This window comes from Dendrobates tinctorius, unplaced genomic scaffold (genome assembly GCF_039654945.1).
Source record: "Dendrobates tinctorius isolate UK_male_01 unplaced genomic scaffold, ASM3965494v1 ptg000015l, whole genome shotgun sequence".
Classification (NCBI taxonomy): Eukaryota; Metazoa; Chordata; class Amphibia; order Anura; family Dendrobatidae; genus Dendrobates; species Dendrobates tinctorius.
In genome coordinates, this window is record NW_027361683.1 from 19,124,514 (window position 1) to 19,143,444 (window position 18,931).

Genomic DNA, 18,931 nt, shown 5'->3' on the forward strand with positions numbered 1-18,931 from the left:
GTTTTTCAATGTATAGCACTGGGACCGAAAAAATGCTCCTGTGCCCACACAGTAACTGTGATGGACAATTATGGTGGTTTGCATTAAACGGATGCTTTGGGAAAACAAGTTATCACCTATTTACAGAAAAGGTGTTAAAGTTTTGAATGGTCGGGTCCGACCAATGGGAGATACACCAATCAGGAGATCTGGGAATTTTTATCCCCAAAGGGACACTTTTATGACTGTTTCAAAATGGAATGGCAGATAGGATGTCTGATAGAGCTAGAATGTCAAAATTTCTGGCCATATCAATTCATAATGTATAAGGCCACAAGGTGGGAAGTATTAATGTATGGGGCCTCAATGAGAATTGATTTCTAATGTCTCTCATTTAGCCCCATACATTAACACCTTCATGACCGGAGGTATTTTCGGTTTTGTGTTTTAGTTTTTTGCTCCCATTCTTCCCAGAGCTATAATTTTTTTATATTTCTGTCAATATGGCCATATGAGGGCTTGTTTTTTGCAGGACGAGTTGTACTTTTGAATGACACCATTGGTTTTATCATGTCATGTACTAGAAAATGGGAAAAAAATTCCAAGTACTGTGAAATTGCAAGAAAGTGCAATCCCACACTTGTTTTTTGTTTTGCTTTTTTACTAGGTTCACCAAATGCCAAAACTGACCTGCCGTTATGATTCTCCAGGTCATTATGAGTTCATAGACACCAAACATATCTAGGTTCTTTTTATCTAAAAAATTCCAAGCTTTGTTAAAAAAAAAAAAAAGAAATTGTGCCATATTCTGATACCTGTTTTGGTGCAGATATGATCTTTTGATTGCCCGTTATTGCATTTTAGTGCAATGTCACAGTAACTAAGAAAAGCGTAATTCTGGCATTTTGACTTTTAATGATCAGGTTATTCCTTTTTCTTATTGATAGATCGGGCGATTCTGAACGCGGCGATACCAAATATGTGTATGTTTGATTTTTTTTTATTTTATTTTGAATGGGGCGAAAGGGGGGTGATTTGAACTTTTATTTTTTTTATTTTTTCATATTTTTAAAAACTTTTTTTTACTTTGGCATGCTTCAATAGTCTCCAATTGGCTCTGCTACATACAGGCGATGACCAGTTTTCCTGTATGTAGCTGAATTACTCATTTGCTATGAGCGCCAACCACTGGGCGGCGCTCACAGCAAGCCGGCAGTGACAACCATAGAGGTCTCCAGGAGACCTCTGGCTGTCGTGCCAACCCATCGGTGATCCACATTCATGTGACGGGTCAACGGTGGGCGGATTTCCAGCACGATTGCTGGAAGCAAACTTTAAATGCTGCTGTTAGCGTTTGTCAGTGGCTTTAGCGGTTAATAGCCAAAGGTGGATCGCAATTCCACCCGTGGCTATTCCGGACACATGTCAACTGTTCAAAACAGCTGACATGTCCTGGGAAAGATGTAGGCTCACCGCCGGAGCCCACATCAAAGGGAGGGTGTCTGACATCGGCGTACTATTACGTCCAATGTCAGAAAGGGGTTAATAAAGTCCCCTCATAAAGAATAATGTTTCCTTTTCTGGCCACCAATATAGAAAAATGTTCTCCATACAGTATAATGTTCCTTTCATGGTCCCCATATAGTATAATGTCCCTTTCCTTGGTGCCCATTTAGTATAGTGTTCCTCTCTTTGGCCCCCATACAGCATAATATTCCCCTCTATGGTTCCCATATGGTATAATGTCCCTGTTTTTGCCCGCCTTTAGTATAATGTCCCTTCTTTGGCCCCCAGTGGTATGCGCTGAGTGCACAATTATTTGCCAAATGAGTATTTTGACCATATCATAATTTTTATTCAGATTTTACAACGCCAAAATGTACAAACTTGAAAACTTATTGGATAAAGCAGATCAGGTGATTTGTGTAATGAGCGAGGGTGATGCCTCATTTTATCAAGGTGTGCAGTATTATTAGGTGTAACAACCCTGCTGGCATCACTGCATGGCCTCCCATCCCCCGCACACCAGCTTACTCACTGCTTCGTGTCATGCTGTGAATTCTGTTTGCTGCCAGTCCTATGCTCTGTGCCTCTGCTCTCCTGCATGCTTCCTGGCTATGTGTGTATAGGAGGGCGGCACCAGAACTCTCTGGTTGTTATGCAGTCAGGGTGCACCTGTCTAATCTGTCTTTGACCAATTACCTAGAGCCCTTTACTATTGAGGTCCGGCACACCCACTGGAACATTGCCTGTGCAATGTCTAAACTCAGTATCTTGCTACTGAGCCTGCCAGGTCCTCTCCTGTGTATCTCCTCCTTCTCTGGAGGAATACTCCTTGTCTTGCCTAGTACCTTTGTCCACCTGCCAGGAGGCAGAATATCCTTGTCCTTGAGTCTTTGTCCCTGTACCTTGCCTGAACTCTGTCCTACCCCTGCCTCCTTGTCATTGGCTTCTTTCCCTGCTGTGTCTTTCCTTGTGTCCTCCCTGTCTGTGCTCTGCACCCTTGCAGCTCTGCCTGCCCTGCTCCCTTGCAGCTCTGCCTGCCCTGCTCCCTTGCAGCTCTGCCTGCTCTGCTCCCTTGCAGCTCTGCCTGCTCTGCACCCTTGCAGCTCTGCCTGCTCTGCACCCTTGCAGCGCTGCCTGCTCTGCACCCTTGCAGCTCTGCCTGCTCTGCTCCTGCTGCTGCAGAACCTCTTGCTGCAGCTTCTTTCCATAGACCTTGTGGTTCAGCTTGCTCTGCTGCTGCAGAACCTCTTGTTGCAGCTTCTCTCCGCAGACTTTGAGGTTCAGCTTTACTCTGCACTCCTGTGGCTCCGCCTACTCCGCACTCCTGTCTGTATCCATACCTGCACCTTCTGTGTGAACAGGTCCCAAACCTTCCTTCATATTCCACTCCTGCTTGCCCTTGTGTCTCTCCTGGGCCATCCTACCCTGTGTCTCAATCTGTGCCCGCCTGCCCTGTCTCTCAAGCCATGCCCGCCTGCCAGTGTCTCAAGCTGTACCTGCTTGCCCTGTGTCTCAGCCGTCCCTGCTTGACCTGAGTCTCAGCCGTGCCTGCTTGCCCTGTGTCTCAGCCGTGTGTTATGAATGAGTCACCGTAGGAGGCAAAAGCAGAAATGCTAGCTAAGTCCAGAAAACCAGAGAAGTTGGCAGCTATCAGATTGCAGACCCCTGAACCTATCAACACAACTAGCAGTAGCCGTGGGGGGTTCCTACGATGCCCTAGACCCCTCAATCACAGCCGGAGGACTATATAGCCTAAAGACAGAAAGGGAAATCTAAACTGCCCCAGAGCAGACCCCAAAGCAATAGGCAGCCCCCAACATATAATGACGGTGAAGCAAGAAGAAAAAACACTAACACAGACAGAAAGATAGACTGAGCAAAGACGGGGCCCAAGCTAACTAGATAGGAAAGGACAGGAAGGCTGCTGTCTGCAATCCGTGAAAAACCCTATGAAAATAAGAGCCAAAAGACTGACAGTGAAAAAGGCCCTGAAGACGCTAGGCTTCAAAAAGACTATGTCAGTACTCAGGAATATTCTGAAGACAGAGCAAACGGCAAAAGGAGATTCAGCTCACCCCAGCAGGGAATGGCAGAATCCATAAAAGCAAGGCAAACAAAAACAAAACACAAATGCTAGAAGGCAAAGCAGAAAACTTAGCTTTAGAGGAGCAGGAATCAGACTGGTCTCCTAGAAGTCCACAGAGAAATCACCCGCAGAAGGGCAGAAGGGCGTCGACAGCCTTATATCCAGTCCGTGACTCCACTCAGCCAGTCATCATCATTAGGCTAAGGTGCCTGATAATCAGGCTCATTACCTTCCTTTACCAGAATAGGGAGTTCACCAGACCTCAGTGACGAAGGGGAAAATGAACTCACAACAGTACCTCCCCCTTGAGGAGGGGTCACCGAACCCTCAACCACGCCACCAGGGCGATCAGGGTGAGCCCGATGAAAGGCACGCACCAATCTTTTGGCATGAATATCAGAGGCAGAGACCCAGGAATTATCCTCCTGACCATAACCCTTCCACTTAACCAAATACTGGAGTCTCCGTCTAGCCAGACGGGAATCCAGTATTTTCTCTACCTCATATTCCATGTTACCTTCAACCAATACAGGGTCCGGAGGTGCCACCCCAGGAACAACTGGTTCAACAAACCTCTTCAACAAGGACTTATGGAACACATTATGGATTTTAAATGTGACAGGAAGAGCCAAACGAAAAGAGACCGGATTAATAATCTCCAAAATCTTGTAAGGTCCAATAAATCTAGGCTTAAACTTAGGAGAAGCCACCTTCATAGCAATATTTTTTGATGATAACCACACCATATCACCAACCTTAAATTGGGGACCAATGGTCCTATGTCGGTTGGAAAACCGCTGGGCCTTTTCCTGGGAGAGAGATAACTTATCCACCACTTGGTCCCAGATCTGGTGCATTCTCTCCACCACAGTGTCAACACCTGGGCAGGCAGAAGGCTCCACCTGCCCTGAAGAAAATCGAGGATGAAACCCAAAGTTACAAAAAAAAGGAGACATCAAAGTGGCAGAACTAGCTCTATTATTTAAAGAAAATTCGGCCAAGGGCAAAAATGAAACCCAATCATCCTGATCAGCAGAAATAAAACATCTCAAATATGACTCCAAGGTCTGGTTTGTTCTCTCTGTCTGCCCATTGGTCTGAGGGTGAAAAGCAGAGGAGAAGGACAACTGAATTCCCAGCTTGGAACAGAAAGTCCTCCAAAATCTAGACACAAACTGAACTCCTCTGTCAGATACAATGTTCTCAGGAATCCCGTGCAAGCGAACCACCTCACAAATCACCCAAATAACAGTCATTCTTTGAGAGACCGGCATATCAGAGATGAAATCCATTGAAATATGGGTCCATGGCCTCCTGGGGACCGGCAAAGGCATCAACAACCCACTAGAGCGAGAACAAGATTTAGACCGGGAGCAAGTCCCACAGGACTGCACAAAATTCCTGACATCATGAGATAAGGTGGGCCACCAAAAAGAGCGACTCACCAGATCTCTAGTACCAAAAATACCTGGATGACCAGCCAATGCAGAGCAATGAACTTCAGACATAACTCTCTTCTTCCACTGGTCAGGAACATACAACTTTCCACTGGGACAACGCTCAGGTTTGTCCTCCTGGAACTCTTGCAGAGCAAGTCTCAAATCGGGCGAGATGGCAGAAAGAACTACCCCTTCGCCTAAGATGGTAGCAGGCTTGGTCACCACAGGAGAATCAGCAAAGAAGCTCCTAGAGAGGGCGTCTGCCTTGACATTCTTAGTTCCAGGAAGAAAAGAGACCAAAAAATCAAAACGTGTAAAAAACAAGGCCCACCTAGCCTGTCTAGGGTTCAAGCGTTTAGCCGACTCTAGGTAAATCAAATTCTTGTGGTCAGTGAGGACCACAACTTGATGTTTAGCCCCCTACAACCAATGTCTCCACTCCTCAAATGCCCATTTCATGGCCAACAGTTCCCGATTCCCCACATCATAGTTACGTTCAGATGGAGAGAACTTTCGGGAAAAGAAAGCACAGGGATTCATTTTAGATGTTACAGGATCCTTTTGGGACAAAACAGCTCCTTCACCAATCTCAGAAGCATCCACCTCTACCTGGAACGGGAGTGAGACATCAGGTTGCCGCAAATCGGGGCGGAGGTAAATCTTCGCTTCAGCTCCTGAAAGGAAGCAACAGCCTCCGGAGACCATTTCAACACATCAGCACCCTTCTTAGTCAGATCAGTCAATGGCTTGGCAATACTAGAAAATTTTGCTATAAATTTCCGATAAAAATTAGCAAAACCCAAAAACTTCTGGAGGGCCTTCAAAGAAGTGGGCTGAACCCAATCATAAATGGCCTGTACCTTGACCAGGTCCATTTCAATAGTTGACGGAGACAAAATAAATCTCAAAAATGAAATCCTCTGTACTCCAAAAAGGCATTTCGATCCTTTGACATACAGGGAATTCTCCCTCAAGATCCGGAACACAGTCCGAATATGTTCCACATGAGAATCCCAATCCTTGGAGAAGATCAAAATATCATCCAGATAGATAATCAAAAATTTATCGACAAAGTCTCGGAAAATATCGTTCATGAAGCACTGGAAGACAGAAGGGGCATTAGTGAGCCCAAAAGGCATCACCAGGTACTCAAAATGTCCCTCCGGAGTATTAAACGCCGTCTTCCATTCATCCCCATGCTTAATGCGGATAAGATTATACGCCCCCCTGAGGTCAAGCTTGGTAAACCAGCAAGCACCTCTAACTCTAGAGAATAGATCCGAAATCAGGGGTAACGGATACTGATATTTAATAGTAATTTTGTTGAGGGCACGATAATCAATACAAGGCCTTAAAGAACCATCCTTTTTGGCCACAAAAAAAAACGGCACCTAAGGGTGAAGAGGATGGTCTAATATGACCCTTCTCCAACGCCTCCTTAATATGGGATCGCATAGCCTCGTGCTCGGGTACAGATAAATTGAAGAGCCGACCCTTGGGAAATTTACACCCCGGGCTCAGTTCAATTGCACAGTCATAACTCCTATGAGGAGGCAAAGATGCAGACTCATTCTCACTAAATACATCATAAAAGTCCGCCAAATAGTCAGGAACATCATGCGACTGAGGAGAGGTGGAAAAAACCGGAGTCTCACTAAAGGCACACCGACAACCCCAACTCACCACAGACACAGATTTCCAATCCAAAACTGGATTATGAATTTGCAACCAGGGAAACCCCAGAACAACGGCATCATGCAGACCATGCAACACCAAAAATCTGCAATTTTCTTGATGGTCTGAGGCGACCCGCATGACCACCTGGGTCCAAAACTGAGGTTTATTTTTCGCCAAAGGAGTAGTATCAATCCCCCTCAAAGGGATAGGCGTCTGCAGAGGTGTCATCGGAAATCCACAATGTTTAGCAAAATCCAAGTCCATTAGGTTTAGCGCTGCTCCCGAATCCACAAAAGCCTTGGCGGAAAATGTGGACAGGGAGCAGATCAGAGTAATTGCCAGAAGAAACTTAGGTTGAACACCACCAACAGAAAACGTGTGTGCAAAGCGTTTCTCCCGTTTAGGGCAAACAGAAATAATATGCGAGGCATCTCGACAGAAAAAACACAGCTTATTACGCCTTCTGAACTCCTGACGTTGCACCCTAGACAAAACTCTATCACATTGCATAGGTTCAGACGTCTGTTCAACCGGTGGCAACACCTCTCGTGCAATCCTGCGTTCACATAAACGCCGATCAACCTGAATGGCTAATGACATAGAATCGTCCAGACCAGAGGGAACAGGAAATCCCACCATAGTATCTTTTACGGCTTCTGACAAACCCTTCCGAAAGAGAGCAGCCAAGGCATTATCATTCCAGGTAGTAAGGACCGCCCACTTTCGGAACTTTTGACAGTACAACTCTGCAGAATCTCGACCCTGGTTCAATGCCAACAGGGTCTTTTCAGCCTGATCAATAGCATTAGGTTCGTCATACAACAACCCCAAGGCTTGAAAGAATGCGTTCACATTAGTCAGATTGGATCATCTGGTTTCAAAGAAAACGCCCAATCCTGGGGATCGCCACGCAGCAAAGAGATGACAATTTTAACCTGCTGCGCGGAGCTCCCTGACGAGTTAGGCTTCAAGGCAAAAAATAATTTACAATTATTTTTGAAACTCAAAAATTTAGATCGATCCCCAAAAATACATCAGGTGTAGGGATCTTTGGTTCAACAGCATGCGAATGAGCAAGGTAGGCAGAAATTCCCCGCACTTCCGCAGTGAGCTGCTCCACACGATCAGACAATTGCTTTATCTCCATTGAGAGAAAAAAAAAATTCCCCCTACGGCCTCAGAGATATAGAGGAAAGAATATACACACTTTTTTTTTTCTTTTAAACACAATTCTTTCCTGCTATTGAGTACCCTAGGATCTGTGGTAAGGCGGGTGATTCTGTTATGAGCGAGTCACCATAGGAGGCAAAAACAGAAATGCTAGCTAAGTCCAGAAAACCAGAGAAGTTGGCAGCTATCGGATTGCAGACCCCTGAACCTATCAACGCAACTAGCAGTAGCCGTGGGGGGTTCCTACGATGCCCTAGACCCCTCAATCACAGCCGGAGGACTATATAGCCTAAAGACAGAAAGGGAAATCTAAACTGCCCCAGAGCAGACCCCAAAGCAATAGGCAGCCCCCAACATATAATGACGGTGAAGCAAGAAGAAAAAACACTAACACAGACAGAAAGATAGACTGAGCAAAGACGGGGCCCAAGCTAACTAGATAGGAAATGACAGGAAGGCTGCTGTCTGCAATCCGTGAAAAACCCTATGAAAATAAGAGCCAACAGACTGACAGTGAAAAAGGCCCTGAAGACGCTAGGCTTCAAAAAGACTATGTCAGTACTCAGGAATATTCTGAAGACAGAGCAACCGGCAAAAGGAGATTCAGCTCACCCCTGCAGGGAATGGCAGAATCCAGAAAAGCAAGGCAAACAAAAACAAAGCACAAATGCTAGAAGGCAAAGCAGAAAACTTAGCTTTAGAGGAGCAGTAATCAGACTGGTCTCCTAGAAGTCCACAGAGAAATCACCCGCAGAAGGGCAGAAGGGCGTCGACAGCCTTATATCTAGTCCGTGACTCCACTCAGCCAGTCATCATCATTAGGCTCAGGTGCCTGATAATCAGGCTCATTACCTTCCTTTACCAGAATAGGGAGTTCACCAGACCTCAGTGACGAAGGGGAAAATGAACTCACAACAGCCGTGCCTGCTTACCCTGTGTCTCAGCCTGCCTTTCAGTTACACCTGTCCAAGTGACTTGTCCCCGAGTGGGATCAGCAGCCACAGCCAGACACCACCCTGGAGTGGCACCCAGCAGCTACCTGCTGCACAGGCCTGACCTCATCATCAGAGGCTCCAGGGAAGACTGAGGTAGCTGTCGTAGTTACGCCCCTTCCAGGGTAGTCTGGTTTGTGGCACAGTGGGGCCACAACCCCCTGGCTTGCGCCAATCAGCCAAGGCGCGAGCGTGACAGTTTGCACAGGCCATGGTCCCCGCTGAGTCCCATGTCCTTCCGCTGGCAGAGCGTCATGAACTTTTGTCCTGCCAGTATGAGCAACCGGAAGAATTTGTTCCGCTCTGCATGGTTCCAATTGTTGAGACATCTGAACCAATCATAGTCTCCAAAGCCATCTACAATCAGCTCCTGGCCTATGAAGAGCACGACCCAGCAGACCCGCCTAGGTCTATTGGGATCCTAAAGAGTGCCAAGGGTTCCTGAAAAAGTGCTTGCGCTACATCCTGCAGAGTGCAGCTTGTTTCCCCGCTGACCGGGTCAAGGTGGGATACATTATGTCCTACCTGGCTTGGGATGCTTTAATATGGATCTGTCCCCTCTGGGAAGCAGGGAATCCTGTCGTCGTGAGCCTGGGGGCCTTCCTGGTGGCCTTTCGTAAAGTCTTTGACTTGCCTCGTCCAGCTGCTCCTGAAAAGAATTCCACACCAAGCTTCCAGAGACAGACCAGACAAGAGGAACCCAAGGGTAAATCGTCTCAACTGGCTGTGACCGTCCCTGACACTCATGTTCCACAGCCTGCCAAGCCGGCCTCCCGTGTAAGATCCAAGAGGTCTAATAAAAAGCGGCTGGTAGGCTTGCAGCCGGAATCTGGTCTGGTGAAGGAACGTCCTGATGGTCTCTGTCCTGTGAAGCCAATGACTGTTTTTCTGCCTTCTGGGAGCTTCGGTATTTATAAACCACCAGCCATACGGAGTCAGTGTATGGTCTCTGTCATACAGCTCCCAAAGCCGACGTGGGCGTTGTCTTGAGGTGGCCGAGCCGTATTTGAGAACAGTCTAGTCCTGCAAGGACAACTTCAGCTCCAGGTGGGAGCTTTATATACCAAGATGTTCATCTTCCACTTGCTGACTGGGATGCCCATGGGTCATTCGGAGCCAGAGGTTCTTGTACCCATACATGTTTGGAGACCCAGCACGGTGCTTTGGTTGAAGCAACCAAGTGACAAGAGGTGTCTGGTTCCCTTGTGTCAGAGTCAGTCAGCAAGGTCGTCTTTTTCATCTGGTCTGCTAGTCGTAGGGTCAAGAGGTGATGACATCTCCGAAGAAGGGGAAGCGGTGTCAGTCTCCTCACACGTCTCCAGCAACTATACCAGTGATCTGCTCCCAGGAGCATCCCTGTCTCTTGATTGTCTTCCCCTGGATTACAGGCTGAAGATGGGTCCTAAGTATATGCCTTCAACCCCCATGTGGCCAATGAGTGAAGATACTGAAACAGAGGTTTACTCACCCACGAATCTGGAAAAGGTGGACCAGATTTTTCAGGGTAACAGGCGGAAGCTGCTTCCTGAATGTATGCCTTCTGCGTCCAGGTGGCCAGTTGGTGAAGATGCCAAGACAAAGCATTGCTCATCCTCTAGCCTGAAAGTGGTGGCCTAGTTATTTCAAGCTGAAGTGGCTCCCTGTACGTATGCCTCCATCTTCCACGTGGCCGACTGGTGAAGATCTCAAGTTTGAAGATTGCTCTTCTTTGCTTTCCACCAGTCTAGAGGAGGAGGTCCAGGTCTTTGTGGAAGTTGACTCTGTCGGGCACCAAGAAACTTGGCACTCTGTGATTCTGGATGGCACGCATACTTCACCTTACCTGAGGGATGCCCTGTCAGCCTGGACTGTGTGTGCTCCTATCCTTCTTCTGCAAGTCATTCTGGCAGGCTTGAGGAAGAGGGGCCATAAAGGGGAGGTTCTGTAACAACCCTGCTGGCATCACTGCAAGGCCTCCCATCCCCCGCACACCAATTTACTCACTGCTCTGGGTCATGCTGTGAATTCTGTTTGCTGCCAGTCCTATGTTCTGTGCTCTGTGCCTCTGCTCTCCTGCATACTTCCTGGCTATGTGTGTATAGGGGGCGACTCCAGAACTCTCTGGTTGTTATGCAGTCAGGGTGCACCTATCTAATCTGTCCCTGACTAATTACCTAGAGCCCTCTACTATTTAAGTCCACCACACCCACTGGAACATTGCCTGTGCAATGTCTAAACTCAGTTAGTATCTTGCTACTGAGCCTGCCAGGTCCTCTCCTGTGTATCTCCTCCTTCTCTGGAGGAATACTCCTTGTCTTGCCTAGTACCTTTGTCCACCTGCCAGGAGGCAGAATATCCTTGTCCTTGAGTCTTTTTCCCTGTACCTTGCCTGAACTCTGTCCTACCCCTGCCTCCTTGTCCTTGGCTTCTTTCCCTGCTGCGTCTTTCCTTGTGTCCTCCCTGTCTGTGCTCTGCACCCTTGCAGCTCTGCCTGCTCTGCTCCCTTGCAGCTCTGCCTGCTCTGCTCCCTTGCAGCTCTGTCTGCTTTGCTCCCTTGCAGCTCTGCCTGCTGTGCACCCTTGCTGCTCTGCCTGCTCTGCACCCTTGTAGCGCTGCCTGCTCTGCACCCTTGTAGCGCTGCCTGCTCTGCCCCCTTGCAGCGCTGCCTGCTCTGCACCCTTGCAGCGCTGCCTGCTCTGCACCCTTGCAGTGCTTCCTGCTCTGCTCCTGCTGCTGCAGAACCTCTTGCTGTTGCTTCTTTCCACAGACCTTGTGATTCAGCTTGCTCTGCTGCTGCAGAACCTCTCGCTGCAGCTTCTCTCCACAGACCTTGTGGTTCAGCTTTGCTCTGCTGCAGCTGCAGAACCTCTTGCTGCAGCTTCTCTCCACAGACCTTGTTGTTCAGCTTTACTCCGCTCTCCTATGGCTCCGCCTACTCTGCACTCCTGCGGCTTCGCCTACTCCGCACTCATGCGGCTCTGCCTACTCCGCACTCCTGCCTGTATCCATACCTGCACCTCCTGTGTGAACAGGTTCAAAACATGTTCCTTCATATTCCACTCCTTCCTGCCTGTATCCGTACCTGCACCCGCTGTGTGAACAGGTCCAAACCTGTTCCTTCATTTTCCACTCCTTCCTGCCTGTATCAGTACCAGCACCCGCTGTGTGAACAGGTCTCTACCTGTTTCTTCATATACCACTCCTGCCTGTCCTGTGTCTCTCCTGGGCCATCCTGCCATGTGTCTCAAGCCGTGCCCACCTGCCCTGTGTCTCAAGCTGTGCCTACCTGCCCTGTGTCTCAAGCCGTGCCCGCCTGCTCTGTGTATCAAGCCGTGCCCGCCTGCTCTGTGTCTCAAGCCGAGCCCGCCTGCCCTGTGCCTCAAGCCGAGCCCGCCTGCCCTGTGTCTCAAGCCAAGCCCGCCTGCCCTGTGTCTCAAGCCGAGCCCGCCTGCCCTGTGTCTCAAGCCGAGCCTGCCTGCCCTGTGTCTCAAGCCATGCCTGATTGCCCTGTGTCTCAAGCCGTGCCTGCTTGCCCTGTGTCTTAGCCGTGCCTGCTTGCCCTGTGTCTCAGTCTGCCTGTCAGTTACACCTGTCCAAGTGACTTGTCCCCGAGTGGGATCTGCAGCCACAGCCAGACACCACCCTGGAGTGGCATCCGGCAGCTACCTGCCGCACAAGCCTGACCTCACAATCAGAGGCTCCAGCGAAGACCAAGGTAGCTGTCATAGTCACGCCCCTTCCAGGGTAGTCTGGTTTGTTGCACAGTGGGGTCACAACCCCTCGGCTCGCGCCAATCAGCCAAGGTGAGAGCGTGACATTAGGCATCTTGTTTTCCTCAGACAAAATGAGCCAAAAAAAAGATGCAACTGACTCTTAAAAGTCAAGAATGTTAAAAGTCTTAAGAGGGATGCAGCAGTCTTGAAATTGATAAGATATTGGGATGTGGTCAAAAGTTTTTTTGCAAATAGTTGGCAAAGTCGCAAAAAATGTTTTGAGAAAAAAGATGCACATTAACTACCAAAAATTTGAGAAGAACCAAACGTGCAGTGACCAGGAACCAATTATCCTCCAGTGCTGTCATATTCCATTACCTCAACGTCCCTGGTGTGCCCGGAAGAACAAGGCATTCAGTGCTCAGAGACATGACCAAGGTAAGGAAGGCTGGAAGCTAGCCACCACTGAATAAGACACATAGGTTGAAATGGCAAGACTGGGCCAAGAAATATCTGAAGACAGGTTTTATGGACTGGTGAAATGAGAGTGACTCTTTTTGGACCAGTTGGATGGCCCCATAGCTTAATAGGTAGCGGGCACAGAACTCCACCTCGATTCAGATTTCAGCAAGGTGGAGGTTGGAACTGTTATGTGCTGCTCCCATCATCGTGCCCATGAAGTGATCGCGAGACGCCGATGGATTGTCATGACAGCCGGGGGGTCTGCTGATGACCCCCGCGGCAGTCATTATAATTCTCTGAGATCGGACGATTACAGCTTCAAGTCCCCTAAGAGGATTATTGAATACAGTGAAAAAAAGTTTTAACAAAAAAAACAACAAAAAGCAAAAGTTAAAATCACCCCCATTTTGCCCCATTGAAAATAAAACAATTAAGAAAAATAAAAAATACAGATATTTGGTATTGATGTATTCATAAATGTCCGATCTATCAAAATATAAAATAAAATAATCCGATTGATAAAGAGTGTAATGAGAAAAAATAATCAGGCACCACAGCATTGCAATAAAATGCAATAAGAGGTGCTCAGAACATCGAACATCGTATGTACCTCTAAATGATATCAGTAAAAACGTCAGCTCAGGGCGCACAAATTAAACCGTCACACAGCCCTATGTCCCCAATGAAAATGCTTCAGAAAATGGTGAGAAAAGCAAAAAAAAAAATTCATACAAATTTCAGAATTTTTTTTTTCACCATCATAAAAAAAAACTATGCATGCTTGGTATCTACATACTCGTACTGACCTGGAGAATTATATTGCTAGGTCAGTTTTACCATATAGTGAGCATGGTAAATTAAAAACCCCAAAAAAACAGTTGTGGAATTGCACTTTTTTTTACAATTTCACAGCGGTTGAAATGTATTTCCCTTTTCCCATACACTACTTGGTAAAATGAATGGTGTCATTCAAAAATACAACTTGTTCCGTAAAAAACAGCCCTCATACGGCTATACTGACTGAAAAATAAAAAAGATACAGCTCTTGCAAGAAGGGGAGGAAAAAAACAAAACAGAAAGTGGCTGGGATGGTTTGGTGTAGATGTTAATGGTGAACTAGTTGGGCTCAAAATGAAGTCCCAAAACTACTGTCAATTTTTAGAAGACACTTTCTTCAAGTGGTTGTACAGGAAAAGGTTTGTATATTTCAAGAAAACCATATTGATACATGACAGTGCTCTGTCTCAAGTATCAAAGTGCTCTGCTGCTTGACTAGCTTATCAAGTCCTTAAATGTGAAAGAATAAGAAATGCCTATCTCTGAGAGCTGCTACTGCTCAGGCGCGGATGGCGCCATCTTGGAGAAGGAGTTTTTTTTCTTCTCCAGTAAGATGGTGCCCCTGGAGCATCCACAGTAGCAGCTATCGGATCACAGCTACATCGATAGCAGCTACTGCGCAGGTGTGGCGGGTGCCATTTCAAAATTGAGGGTTTTTTTCTTTCCTTTAGCTGAATAACTTGAATAAAAATATTATTGACACATAAAACATGGGATTTTGCTGCAGAGCAGGAGCCACGGCTGGAACCTGCCTACAGAAGAGTTTTTTTTAAGTATGTACAGATATTCATTATGCAAACTAGTGGCCAGGTCAGTGAGGGATCAGTGACCTGTCAGCAGTCTGCATTATGAATATTTAATCAGAGCACCACATAACCCAGCCCTGCCTTAGGACATGAGACTCTCATTAACACAAAACTGAAAATAAAGATTAAAGAACAACTATAAGACAGATTTCATCAACCAAGTTATCATTTTAATCAGTATAACGTCACCGACCTGACACTGTCTGTAGGTTACTGTGCACAATCCTGCTAACAGGTTCCCTTTAATGTCTCTGTAGCTGATGCCTTGGAACTCCTACCTGGGGTATTCTCTTCATCTCACGTGTTCTGTCACGTATTGGCCTGTTACCTCTCTGAGTCATAAATTCTGTGTTGTACTGCTAGGTGTCCTTTTCTGGGAACAATCTCCGATCAGTCACTCTGTTTTCGGTCACTTCTTCCCTTCCTTCTACCGGGATCTTGCTATCTTCCGTCACTTTATGCACACCCATGTCATGCAGCATTGTTCAGAGAAGGTCAGTTTTCTATGTACACTGGGCACTATCTGATGTTCTGACAGGAAACTGTCTCTGTCCTTTCACTTTACCTTCTCCCACTCTGGGCTAGTCCCAACCATTAACTCTAAATCTCTCTCATTGGGCAAGACACAACATTATAATCACCAATAATGCATGTCACAACTCACATTACACAATACAATATTACACTTGTTCTTAAAGAGGAAATGTGGACAATATGTCCACCCAGGGCTGTCATTAGGAATTTCGGGCTCCATACTGGCAAAATTTTCAGGGCCCCCTTGAGACTCCACCCAGGCTCCACCCCTCGAACTGTCCACAGTCCCACTGCTCTCTCTTGGAAAAACTCCACTTCTCACCTATCACACATTAACAGTTCCCATCACCAGATCACACATATAGCCGGCAGCTTTTGCTTTGGCCAAAAGATTTTTTTAAGCCGCCACCATAACACGATAGACACTTTTGGCCAGGCCCTACTCTACTGTAACCTATTAAATTTTTGTTAAAATATGCAATACAATTTAGGTATATTTTTATTTATTTTTCAATTTTTAAAATGACCAATAATATCACATACAAGGAACAAATACCACTAGACCATGTCCAGACCACATATTATCACCACATAGTGACCTATAATACCACATACAAGGAACAAATACCACCACACCATGACCAGACCACATATTACTACAATAGTGACCGAATAATATCACATACAAGGAACAAATACCACCGCACCATGACCAGACCACATGTTACCACCACAAAGTGACCAAATAATACCACATGCAAGGGACAAATACCACCGCACCATGCCCAGACCACATATTACCACCACATGGTGACTGAATACTACAATACTGATCATTAATAAAAAAAACATAATGCTATCACCATAAGTGGCATTATATACAGGAGATCTGTACTTAGTATGCAGTGTCTGTATACAGGTAATATAGTGATCAATGACATTGTATACAGGAGCTCTGTATATAATGTACAGGTAGCACAGTGATCATTGGTGACATTATACACAGGACCTCTGTATATAGTATACAGTGTATAGTGTCAGTGTATAGGTAACACACTAAATCACCAGTGATGTCTCTAGGTGAAGTCCTTCATCCTTGATTTTCATCTTTCATCCAGCACAGATTGCCATGATGTCTTCCAGCCAGGGCTCGTCTCTGCAGGAAATAACACAGTTTTTGTTCTGCCCTCTTAATAGGGCAAAGAATGTTTTATTATTGCTGGGTTAATTATAGCACCATCTAGTGGTCGCTGAATTTATAGCAGTGTCTTCAATAGCATTATTAAGCCTGTGACTGTAACAGAAGCAATGCACTATGGCATTAAAGCAGTGCTTTGTGGGAAGGAAGCAATGTATTCTGGGATGAAGAAGGGCCATTTTGCTTCTGTGGATCTCATAGGATGTTATTTTGTCCTCCTGTGTAACCTTTGTTTTTCCTGCAACTTCTCTACTTGAGTCACTACCTGGCTAAAGCATATCTGGTAAGCTTAATCTTTCTTGCAATGCAGTGATTCAGAGAGGTGTTATTTACTGTCTAGCACCCAAGAGATGTCATTAACCCTTTAGTTGCCAGTTCTCAGTAAATGTAATCATAAACTAATGTATTCCTATGTAATGTTTGCATCACAATGTACACTTCCTGTGATTATGTTAGCTATGATCATCTGCCCAATACTTATGCATGTTATTTGTATTCCTTGTAGTTTTACCACGCATGTTCTATACTCTTCACAAATATCAAGTTAGACTACAGAGAACAGTCTGCTTATTTTGGAAGACAGAGCTGTGGTTTATACTGTATGCTAGATTGCACATCGTGTCAGCGTGCCTGAAGGCAGAATAGTGAAACAGATCGCCATACGCCTGCGACAGTGAATTCAAGCTGTAAGAGACCTCTATCACCCAGACTGCTCCACATACGGGTACTACAGCAGCCGCCATACAGCCACAGGAGACAAGCCCAGGGCTCAGTAAAGGACCGCCGGTCACACGTGGTGATTGCATAGACTGTACGGGACTGCTAACACCCACTGCTCTGCATACGGGTATCACAGCAGCTGCCATACAGCCAAAGAACGCCACTGCAGCCCACCAAGAAGTGCTACATCTTTCCCGCCACGCGGAAGCCCACCATACACAGACTTTCCCTCCAGTATACTCAGCAGTACTCAGCCAAATGCACAATGTCTCGGAAAAGCACATCCTCACTGAAAAAGAGGTCACGAGCAAGTTCCAGCAGATCGTCATTAGCAGAGCTAGCTGCTGTCGCTCGCGCCGAGGCTGAGGGAGCCAAAGCAAGATCTTCCTTCGCCGAATGAGAGAAGCATCTAAAGCTGAGACAGGCAGATCAAGATGCAGAAACTGCCCATTTGCAGGCAGAGAGAGAGGCGGAAGCTGCACACCTGCAAGCCGAAACCGCTCACTTGCAGGCAGAGAGCAGGCGGAAGCTGCACGCCTGCAACCCGAAACTGCACATCTGCAGGCAGAGAGAGAGGTGGAAGCTACACGCCTGCAAGCCGAAGCCGTACGTTTGCAGGCAGAGAGAGAAGCGCAAACTGCACGTTTGCAAGCAGAGCTAGAAAGACTTGCGGCAGACAAAGAGACAGCAGTCGCAATAGCTAAAGCAGAGTATTTGGAAGCGATGAAAGATCCTGATGATGAAAGATGCAGCAATATTCTCGGACCAGATCTAGAGCAGCAAGATCCAACACAACGCGTCGCAGACTATGTCCATCAACATTTCAGCGTAGATGACAGCCCTGGCGCATCATATCGATCAGCCCATGCTGATCACCAGCGATCCAAACCTGAGCTTCACTACTATAGGCGAGGAGACGTCCAGCACAGAGAGGTCGACTACAGCTACCGTTCCACCGAAAAGAAGGTACAGCTCGCATCCCGCCTTAAAGAGACACCTTCTTCACCAACAAGGTACCGCACAGGCTATCCGGAGTCACAATTGTCTTACAGGTATGGTGATGCACCACACACTAGACATGACTATTACACACCGGCTCGTGCCAGCACTGACAGAGCCATCAAAGACCTTGCAAAGTTCCTTTCCACCAAGAACTGTTTACAAAGGGACTTGCAAAGTTCACTGACAAACCCGAGAACTATCGGTCATGGCGAGCCTCGTTCCGGAACGCCATTCATGGTCTGGACCTTTCTTGTGGTGAGGAGTAGAGTTGAGCGAAACGGGTCAAAAAATTTCAAAAGTCGCCGACTTTTGGCAAAGTCGGGTTTCATGAAACGAAACCCGACCCTAGGATGAGGTCGGCCACGAGGTCGGAGACTTAAGCGCCAAAGTCGCGTTTCAAAAGTTTGTTTTGCGCTCTTTTTCAGCCAATCAGGATCCACGGACACAGTGGGCAACGTGATGACATAGGCAGGGGTCACCACCATCTTTCAGAAGGGCATGCAAGTGATTGGCTTGCTTTGGTGGGCGTCACAGGGGGTATAAAACGGCGTGCAAGCTGACCGCCATGTTACTCATGCTGATCTCAGAATAGGGAGAGCTGCTGCTGCTGCTGATTTTGTAGGGAGAGCGTTAGGCAGGGAAGAAGACACCAAAAACTGCTTCTGCTGCTAGCGATTTTGCCTGTACAACACACCAGTCACTGTGTGTGCAGTGCAAGTGGAGGCTATATTTTGCTGGATCAGCGGTGTTGGTTGTTAGGCTGCCTTCTAAGGTTTCCTGACGGCTGCATTGCTGTTTACCCACTGCTCTGCAAACAGCTTTTTTAAAAGC